The sequence below is a fragment of the Homalodisca vitripennis genome, chromosome 1 (assembly GCF_021130785.1).
Source record: "Homalodisca vitripennis isolate AUS2020 chromosome 1, UT_GWSS_2.1, whole genome shotgun sequence".
Classification (NCBI taxonomy): Eukaryota; Metazoa; Arthropoda; class Insecta; order Hemiptera; family Cicadellidae; genus Homalodisca; species Homalodisca vitripennis.
The window spans coordinates 65,279,388-65,289,917 of NC_060207.1; the positions used below are offsets into that span (position 1 = coordinate 65,279,388).

General features: G+C 32.0%; 1 long non-coding RNA gene across 1 annotated transcript; it reads right to left on the reverse strand.

The window, feature by feature from the left end:
* Positions 1–259: 259 nt before the first annotated feature.
* On the reverse strand, positions 260–4,808 carry LOC124363425. The gene is made up of 2 exons (XR_006922545.1): positions 4,493–4,808; positions 260–442 (listed from the first exon to the last, which is right to left on the reverse strand). It is a non-coding gene; the product is annotated as an uncharacterized LOC124363425 (long non-coding RNA).
* Between the last annotated feature and the right edge of the window lie 5,722 nt (positions 4,809–10,530).

The following is a 10,530-nucleotide window of genomic DNA, read 5'->3' on the forward strand; positions in this document are numbered from 1 at the left end:
TTCCAGTTAAGGTGTAATGTATACGTAGCATTTCTGTTAAACTTTGTGTGAACATCAGCCATTAAACACTAAAATGTGTGATCAGACCTTAAGGTTTTTGAGGATTAGTCACTGACAATCATAAAACACAAAAATGAATGGTCTGAACACATGTCCCAAACTAAAACATGTTTTGACCTTACATGTACAGTATATGAGACTGGTCTTAACATCTCGTAATAACATTTTAAACAAGGATATACTGTACACTACTAGAACATTAGGAGTAAAATTTGTAGTGTATTATCACAAGCAGGCAAGGTACATAAATTGACAGAGAACAAAAGACAAGAATGGTTTGTTAATGGCACCCTTTACATTTCATCTTCAGCCAGTTAATTGGTCCTACATTGTAGTCAGAGAGTTATTCTCATTTGTTAACCAACACACCAATTTATGTTCCCTGCAACATAGCAAGTATAATTTTTTAATTGTAGTTACTACAAAACAATAAGCATTATTAACTACAACTTAATTTTTAAGCAAATTATAATTTTCGATTTCATAGTACTTTCACTAAATATATTTTGGAGCAATACAGGACTACCCTGAATACACTTTGGCATTCCCCAACATTAATTTTGGTATACTTATCATTGTACAATTCTTAAAAGAAAATTAAACATTACATATTCATAATAATAAATCACAATCATATCAAACTCCATAAACAATCCAATTAACAATAAGCCCTCCTTGCTCAATGTGGAATATTATAATAGACCAAAATAAGTAGTAGACAAAATAATGTGCTCTGAATTTTAAATCGTAAGAGGTAAATACAAGTTAGCACTTTTATTATAGTATTTGGAAAATGTAATAAAAGTTTTCTGTCATTTGTTGAAATAAACATCATCATTGTCAAAGAAATCTCAACAAAAACATGAGAAGAATTGTGGACTGACCTAGGTTCTAAATTACCAATAAGATTGTTTTTCTTTGAAATTTCTAATAGGTCACATTACTATGTGAACATAAGTGAAAATGTCAGCTAGATTATAATGATAATGAGGGTAATTTTGCTTCTATTTACAATGGGTTGGGAGCTATTGAGCATTACATCTAGTCTCTTACACATACTTTAAATTCTCTTTATACACATACTAACTCTAATAAAACCCATCTTAAAGTATTTGACAGTGGTTCAACTGGTAGAGCTCTAGGCCTTGATATAACAATGATGAAAGAAGTTAAAGAAATAGCTTTAATAGTCAAGAATATGATGTATGGTTTAACTAAACATTCTAAGGAAAATGCTTATGACAAGAAGAAGGGTAAAGGATTAATATCAAGATAATAATCGCCAAGGTTTTACCTGGTTTTGCTGCATCCAAGTCAGATAATTTTTATTGGAAAAGATGCAGTCAACAAACCTAGGCATCTGAAAGTAAGTAATTCTTGGTAACGTGTTTCAGTTGCCGAAGAGTGGTTTTTGTGATGTTCTCAATAATGTAGGCCATCTTTACCAGCATGAGGTTGGTAAGAGACAAACCTAAGTATGAGATGGCATATTTATAATGTCTAAGAAAGGAGTTTGACAATCGTACAAAGAGTGAAGAATCTAACCTTAATATAAAATATGTCAACGGCACTCCTAAAATTATCATTTTCAAAATTGTATAGATTCCCACGGGCAAACCAATACCTATGTATTGTTTAAAAATGTTAATGACCTTAATTTCAAGATTTTATCTGTGTCATGAAATAAGAAAAACAAAATTAATGAACCAAATCAACTAACAAATTAACCAAACTGATCTTTGCACATTGGGAGTATAGTTGATAACTGAAAGGGCAGCTTGATCATTAGGGCTTTGAGTGCTCATGCGGGAGCACTTGAGTTGGCTTATCCTTCTGGAGTTATGGTTCTCCGGGCAGACTATAACAAGTACAGTATCACACGATCCTCTGGATTCCAAAAGAGCGATTTTATTGTTAGTAAATACTTTAGTTAGTTAAGTTAGATATTGTAATTTAAAAATCTAGGCCTCAAGCTACAGTGCACAGTAAATGCTATACTTACTCCATATTTTCAAAATAATTTCCTGGGGCTCTGGCAATTAAAATTGGTCTTGTACAATATTAAAGTTTTTGAAATTGGAGCAGCAGACATCTATTTTAATACTTTTGTCTACAAATACTCTTACAAGCTACTTTATTAGAATTATGACACCTGCGTAACAGTTAAAAACTGTGAAAAAACAACAACTAAATTTTTTTTTTTATGTTTTGACTAAAGTACTATTTTTACCAGATAATTTTACGTGAAATGTACAATATACCTTCAATTCTCAACATAACACATTGAAAGATTCATTATAACCGTTCATACTTTTTGTCATTTGTATCAATTTAGAACAATTTTAATAAACTGCAGACAAACAATTTTAACAATTATTGCTATAAATCTTATGCCATATTTATTTAAATTAAATTGCTAATGCAGAATTGTGGTGTTTGTTTTAATAACTCCACTGATCTATAAGCACATATGTACCTGATCCGTTCTTCAGATGTAGATAGAAATATTTTATATTAAAACGCATTATGTGGTTTGGCATCCACGCATTGATCTATTTTGTGGCAAATTCGGAGAGACTTTAATAAGCAGCCTACACTCGTTAGTTGGTTGTTATTATCAAACAATTTGATATATTATCCAACTTTGATATTAATATTAACAACAAATACTAATAAATGACAATTTTTAATAAGATAAATTTAACAATAACATCAAAATATGTGAAAACCAACTTTTACCTAAAGCTACATATCAGAGAAACTTTACAGTATTTATAGCTTGCCTGGATAACTGTGAGTAACCGCTTAATAGTGAAATAAAGGAAAGGATTCTCCCCAACAGGCGCATTTCCCTGCATTACAAAAATCACAAAGATGGTATGCTATACAGTCAGCTGGTATTCCACTCCTAAAACTTTTCTTGAGTTCGCCAAGAATTAAACATTTATGTTTAATGACAGTTAATCAAATCAAATCAGGATACATTGTGATACAAACTTCTTCATTTTTATAAAAACAACCTAATGAGTGTGGTGTGTTTATTAAAATCTACTCACCAATTCTTGAATTTTTAGACTATGTATGCTATTCATTAGAGAACGTTGTTCAGACAATACAAAACGCACCTTTATATTGTATATTGTTCTAGTTGTTTTATTTTGCTGAATATTGACAATATCTAATAGCCTTCTGTCAGATGATTGCTGTTATGGCGGCAAGAATAAACAAAGCTGTGAGACTTGTTTCCAGTGATGTATTTGTTTGTTTTTGCATTAAGTGAAATTGATAGTACTATAGAAAAGTGTTTGGGATTGTGATATGTTACCTAAAAGCCGTTATATTTTTAAAATGGTAGATTTGGTCAGCAAAATTAATTGTTGCATGAACAATATTTCTTTGTAGTACAATGGTAATAATTTTTAACATAATATATTAGTTTAAAATATGGTACCTCCTTGTGTTCTCCCCCACCCAAAACCCTGATTCCCCTCAGTCCCCAAGATTGTAGGGATATTTATAGGAGAGATATTCCCTCTTACAGTACAAAAGTTCCCCATATTAGGCTACATACAACTTCGTAATGCGTCACCCACTAAACCTCCAATCCTCTACTTGTTGAATTATTTGGCATATGGCTATCATTAGAGTACAGTTAAAATTGTTTTTGCATTAATTAATGTTGATCGCACTAAAATTCTTGTTATAAAGAACAATATACCTTTTTCAGATAATTCTGACTATTTTTTCATTAAGATTTATGAAAAAGAGGCTTGTAAACCAGTACCAAATAATTACATAACTTAGTAAAAATATTAGGAATTCATTATGAATAACATAAAATAGTTTACTGAAGAAAACCATGAAGATGTGTCCAAAATTAGTTGCAATATTCAGGCTTTATTAATATCTGTTTTTATAATATCTTTAATAAAAAAGTCTAACGAAACAGGTCATTTACATGATAAAACTGCATCAATGGTTAAGAATGACCATCAGCACTTATAAAGTGCTTCAGCACAGTTCACAAAATACACTTAATAATTCAAAAATTGATCCCATCTGTAAATATATATTCGACAAAAAAATGTCTTGAAATATTTGTGATTTCTTAAAAAGTAAGAAAAGGCCTAGGCTTAAATATCAGTAGATTTGGAATTTAGGTTAGCTTAATTATTTTATATGATTACACATTTAAATACTAGGCTATGCTACTGAAGGATATGCTTTATCCCCGATGTTATTATAATTAATATTTCTGTTAGGGAGTTGCCTATGCTTACCCATAAACTTAGAACAACTATATTGTGCTAATTGAGGTTAACCTACCCTGATTATGAAAAACTTTATTTATGTACCATAACTCCAATATATTTAACGTGAAAAACAATTGCAATAATTATTTATCTTGATTAAATACCATAAATTTACTTACCATGAGTATTTCCTGAAGTAAATAGACAAACGCCCAGGCATTACCTGATGTTTACGACACAAAATATTCACTATTTAACACATAATTATATGATAAAACTAAAGTAAAGAATACTCAAAGTTGTGGAGATACGGTTTGGTTTAAATCCGGTTTTGATAATTATGCTGTATAGTCACAATCCCGGTATATGTCTCTTATTTACGTCCGATACAATTTTGACACGGACAGACGACTACGATTATTACGAAAGCCCATATGACAGCCAAACCAAACAGCCGACCTGATTTTCATAAAATACTGAATAGAACAACTGGAACTGGAATATCAGATTTTTTTCTTACATCTGCGGTTTTTGGACCTGCGCGACTGTGCCTAGAGAAGCAAGGAGGAAGCAAAGGATACCATTAACTTATCTGTATAATGCACAATGTTATTATTAAAATGAAGTGCTGATTAACAACTATAAATTATCCTATAAAAATTGTAATAAAATTGTTTGCTACAGAATAAATTATACATCTCATTGATTTTGGATTCTACGTTTGACTTTAAACTAGTGAGTCAGTGAGTAATTACTGAGGCTCTTCGACACCTGCAACTGTATGCCACTTCTGCTGAAGGTCTTTCATTAGCTGATGTCAGCCTTTCCTCCACTTGCAGTTTCTCTGTACGTAAAAATCTCTTATTCTTCTAACAAATCTAAACTGTATACCGCCAAATAAACAATATTGACTCTAGTTATCACCAGACAAATTCGGGGCCTAGTCATATCTATATTTTTAGTCTTGAATTAGCATTAATAGTTCCACTAGTACACTCACCGAACATGTGAGGTCAAACAGACTTGTAGAGATAATAACCAAATCCAGCTTTCCAAAGCGCCTTGAACTAGAAACCTCAAGCTACCGGACTTACTATCAAGAAGAATAGACAGCACAAACAATACACATTGTTGCTAAATTTCTGTAACTATGACTGATTATATAAGAAATATTGAAGAAAACATCTCCATTACATCATGTCCTTTTGATCTTACACTAATAGTACAAAAAGGTATTACTGTCATAAATGTTTTATAACAGCTGAGGTACGTAATGTCTATAAAAAAAAGGTTTTTTTGCTAAATCTTTTACATTTGTCTACAATTTTGGATGGAAAAATTCCATCTCAAACAGCTGAGTCTCGTACTCTCATTCAGCTTATATTTCAGCTTCTTGATCTGAAGAATAGACGAGGATCAAATGGTAGTGTGTTTACAGTTGTGCTTAAATACTGCGTCTCAATACTTACATCATATCTGGCTTACTGTTGATAGGTTTCATTTTGTCCTCAGCAGAGCCGTCAAGCCCATGTATAAATCAGGCTATAAAATTGATTGAGTACAATATTACGTGGTTTGTAATATGGTGGCTACAAGATAACCTTTCTTCTTACATTGTAGAACTTTGTTATTCTCCGGCCTTTTTAATACTCACCAAGTGTAGACTGTGTGTACATAGGTTATTTTAAGGCATCTTGTAGTCAGGCACCATATGTTACTGGCTGACTCAAGAGATATGGCAGTGATGTCAATAGATGATGACTCTTGATGAGGTGGCCAAAAAGTTACTTCTAGTTGAACAGAATGTTTATTTTAAAGTATGATGGGGCCCCTTCTTTTCCTTTACTTACTTTGTATGGAGATCTCATTGGGCTCATTACAAATCAGTCTCTTCGTAAATGATTTTGGCTATATAATAGTGTTTAAATTATCCACGTTTGCTGGTGAAGGTGTTAGTCATGGAACACACTGAGTGCACCTAGATTGAATTGCAGTCTTCACTGAACAATGTAAGATGTTGGTACGTAAAAAGCCTATGAAACTTAAATCTCAAAATGCCAATCTTTCACATTCACTATTGGTAAGGGCAAAGTGAGTGGTACATAAAAACCCGGTACTTCCTAATTAAATGAAAACCACCTATTCAGAGTACGCTGTGGTTGTTTAAAATTTTTGAATGCACACAAAATTAAACTCATAAAAGGAACTAGTATTGAACAGGCTAACAGTAATGCTTCCAGCCATCAAAACGGTGCTTCCCTGCACTAATGGAGACAAATTAAAAACATACCTTAAAATAGTATTGATCAGTAAAATATAAAATTATATTTTATATAAAAATATTTAAAAATGCTTGAGAGAACTTATGTATCACAAGGCCAATTGTAAGGTACGAGCGAGTACTAACAGCTACATGAACAGATTGCGTATGCCAATAACCTTGAGCTTGTCTGACTCAATATGTACCACTACACCACATAACTTACCCGATCTTGATAACCATCTTAAAGTGAAGAAAAAACATATTTTACAATACTTAAAGTTAATTCGCTTAACAACGTTCTCTGAATGGATGGTCTCCATTCAGTCAGTTCTGAAACTCTATGAAACTAAAAATCTAAATGTCAATCCATCACATTTACCTAAGAAGGTATCTTTATATATTATGATTACACCGGTAGGCCTACTGATCTGAAGGGCCTACTGATCTGAAGAGTATTGATAGAATCCGTAAAACCCTCATTCACCCGTATTGGAATATAGCTTTTCAATGTGACTCCCCTTTAAATAGGCCACTTGGACATGGAAAAGGTAATTCGCGAGATTTCTTGGTACAAGATTCTGTTTCTTCTACACTGGGACTCCAAAGCTCAGGTTGCATCCTCCTCACTTGGAGGTTTTGACATTGTGCTACTCTACAACATCAATATCCCTAACTGTAATCCTCTCAGAATTAGTGAGACAGATACTCAAATAAACTTTGGAGTAGTTGATAGAGTTCTATAAATTAATATCAATCACATCTGTAATAGTTATGATTCCAGACAACCTATTTTTGTTCACCATCACTGTTCCTGCACTTTGTACACTTGTCATATTATTTATCCTTTATTGGCCTATCATTTATTGTTTTGATGCATTTTATTTATTGCTGTTCAGTTTAGGTGTTCAAAACAGACCATAATTAGCACTCATGTAAAGTTACGCTCTCTTTAGGAACAACTTCTAAAAATCTTAAAAAGCTCTTTATTCCACTCATACAATTTGCACTGTTTAAGTTGTTGAATACAGGTATTTTGTGGGTTATTCATAAAGACTTCACTTTTTACATAACCCACAGAAGGAATATGAAGGTCTTAGTTTGGAAATCTCAAAGGTTACACCCTCTTCCAATCAATATTTTGCCAAAATATTCCTGTAGTAAGCAAGTGTTTTGACAGATGAGCAATGTATTGCTTCACCAATTGGAGGAAATTCTTATATAAATTTCAAGTAAAACCAGTCAGGGTTCAAAGTGTTATTTGTTAAAAATTCTCAGAGAGATAGGTGAGTTAACAATGTAGCTTAAATGTAAAATAGTAATTAGTAAAAATATATCAAATATAAATACAGGGTATTTATTTACAATACCGTGACCATGAAAAATGGACTTTTTTTCATGGGTTGGGCATTTATAGCCAAGTGTTATTATCACAGGTGCATATAAACTGGGGGGAAAGTATATCATTGTATTATATTGATGCCTTTCGGGCATTATTGCATTAAAGATGGAAAATAACCGACAAAATTTTGTCGAACAACACTTGCAGGGTTAAGGATCAGGGGCATCACGTGATCTGGGATTCGACTTTTGCAAGCTCGAGTTAATTTTTTTTCTAAAAGAGCAAGCAGTGCGCAGCGGGCAGGCATCGTTGACAGGATTAACGTCATCATTTCAGTAAAATTGCCAGAGGTACTGTCAAAAACAGAGTTTTCAGAGGATTTCAAAAAATCGTAACTCCTTTGATTTTCGTTGCCGACGAATTTTTTCTTCACTATTGTTTTCAGGAAAAATTGTAGTTTTCAGGAAAAAAAATGAACATACCTTTCCATGGTCACGTTATTGTAAATTGATACCAAATACAGTTTTAAAATAATATATTAATTTTCTGAAGTTTTCTATTACAGAGCAATCGATATAGATGGATTTATATTTTAATGTTAAGTTATTAAATATATATTGTTTGGTTCATGAATGGTTATGCTTCTAAACATCTATGTTAATGAAAATTAAAATTATTGTCAGATTTTCATCATATAATGATAATTGTAAACATAGAAAAAATATCCTCTTGGCCCTTAAGAATTTATATATTTAAGAATAGTTATGATTTTAAAATTTAATTTGAGTGAAGGCAGGCAGGTATTTCAAACTGTTTTCTGAAACTGGTTTTGCCTCAAACTTGTCATTTTGTTCAACCCTTAAATCGTACATAAACAAAGATATAATATTGTTCTTTATAAAAATTGCAATCTTCTCAACTACCACTGATAAAGTTTCTGTAGTCAAGAGTTATCACATTTATCTATTGTATGTAAATCTAGATTAATTCCTGAAAATGAAGTTTTTAATTTATCTAATTTATTTGTTGCATTCTGAGATCTTGTTGTTCAATAATTTTTATCCATTTGTGTACTCAAATTTTGGTGATTGTACTGGTACTTAACAAAATACTAGTAATAACTGAAAGAGAACATAACTAATGAACACTGTTAATCCTGTTGTAAAAATTGTGTATTCAATTTCAAAATATTTATAACGTACTTCTATGTTGACTTCCTAACACAGGTATAAAATATTCTGCTGACTTTCAACACGCTATAACCGATACTAATTACAAAGGTAAAAGAGTACAACTCCAAGCGATTTTTATAATATCTGTTTAATAATGGCATCTGCCTAACTAAATTAGATTACAAAATCGTGTCCATACATACTTAGTTAATTAATAAAATCCAAACGTCCTGAAAATATTGGAGAATAGTTCGATTCCTGTACACAAAACATATCCATGATGAAACAATCTAATGCAAGAGAACCAGAGTCGGAGTATATGTCAGCTAGGGCCAGGGGTGAGCACTGCACTAAGGATACTGCAAGCGCTGCGGCTAGGACAGACTAGACTAGCTGTAACTATTGCGTATTGCGGACAATAGGCCTCCTCCACCATCTCAGCCCGTCTTTCTCAGTCTTAGTCAACACCACATTCACACTATTACACTTGAATTCATACAATATGTTTCATAACAGTAATTAACAAAACTTAATCCACTTGAGACAAACTTATAATAAGACTGGACATAAATATACAACAAAACTAATTAACTTTTTGTCACCGTGCAATAAATTACTAAAGATTTTGTCTCCAGCAAAGTCTTGTTAGTCTCTTATGATCAGAAATAAATTATACATCTAAGATCAGCATGTATTCTGCATGATAATAAAATTGACTTAGTTAACACTTTTGAGGCATTTTTGGTTATACTAACCACACAATAAGTTCAAAACACAGTATGCTTAATGACCAAAATAATTTATTAAGGGAAAAAGAATTACGTGAGGACATAACAGCACAAATTGTATACATACAAATATAAAAAATTAGTCAAAAATTAAAATTTGTGATTAAAAGTTGAATACAGCTAGCTGCCCAGGAAGTTGTTGTGTATTGAATGTAACATTTCCCCTTTTCATATGCTATAATCTTTCAAAACTTTTGCACATTGAATGACTATGTTTTACATGGTCATTCAGTGTGTGTAAAATGTATGGGTTACCTAGGCTACTTTGGTTTGTTAAAATACGAAAATGTAGAATTTCTGACCATTATAAACCTTCAGGAGCTCGTTGTACATAAATTATTGATTTAATATCATCTTTTTTAACTCTTAATCCCACCTACCTGCCTGGACAGTCATGTCAATTATGTTGGTATAAGTGTGCTGGTTCAGTCCTACCAGTCCTTGGAGTCTCAGTTTACCACCCCGGGAACTAGTATTCAAATCTTGGTTTGGGCATGGTAATTTTGCACACTAACAAATAATTGTCTGAAATATTTGATGAGATTATTTCCAGTAGCCTGGTTTTAGGCTAGAACTTCAGCTAATCCACAAATGAAATTATAAATAATTACGTTTTCTAATTTATTAAAAAATGATACTTAAGAGAATCAAATTT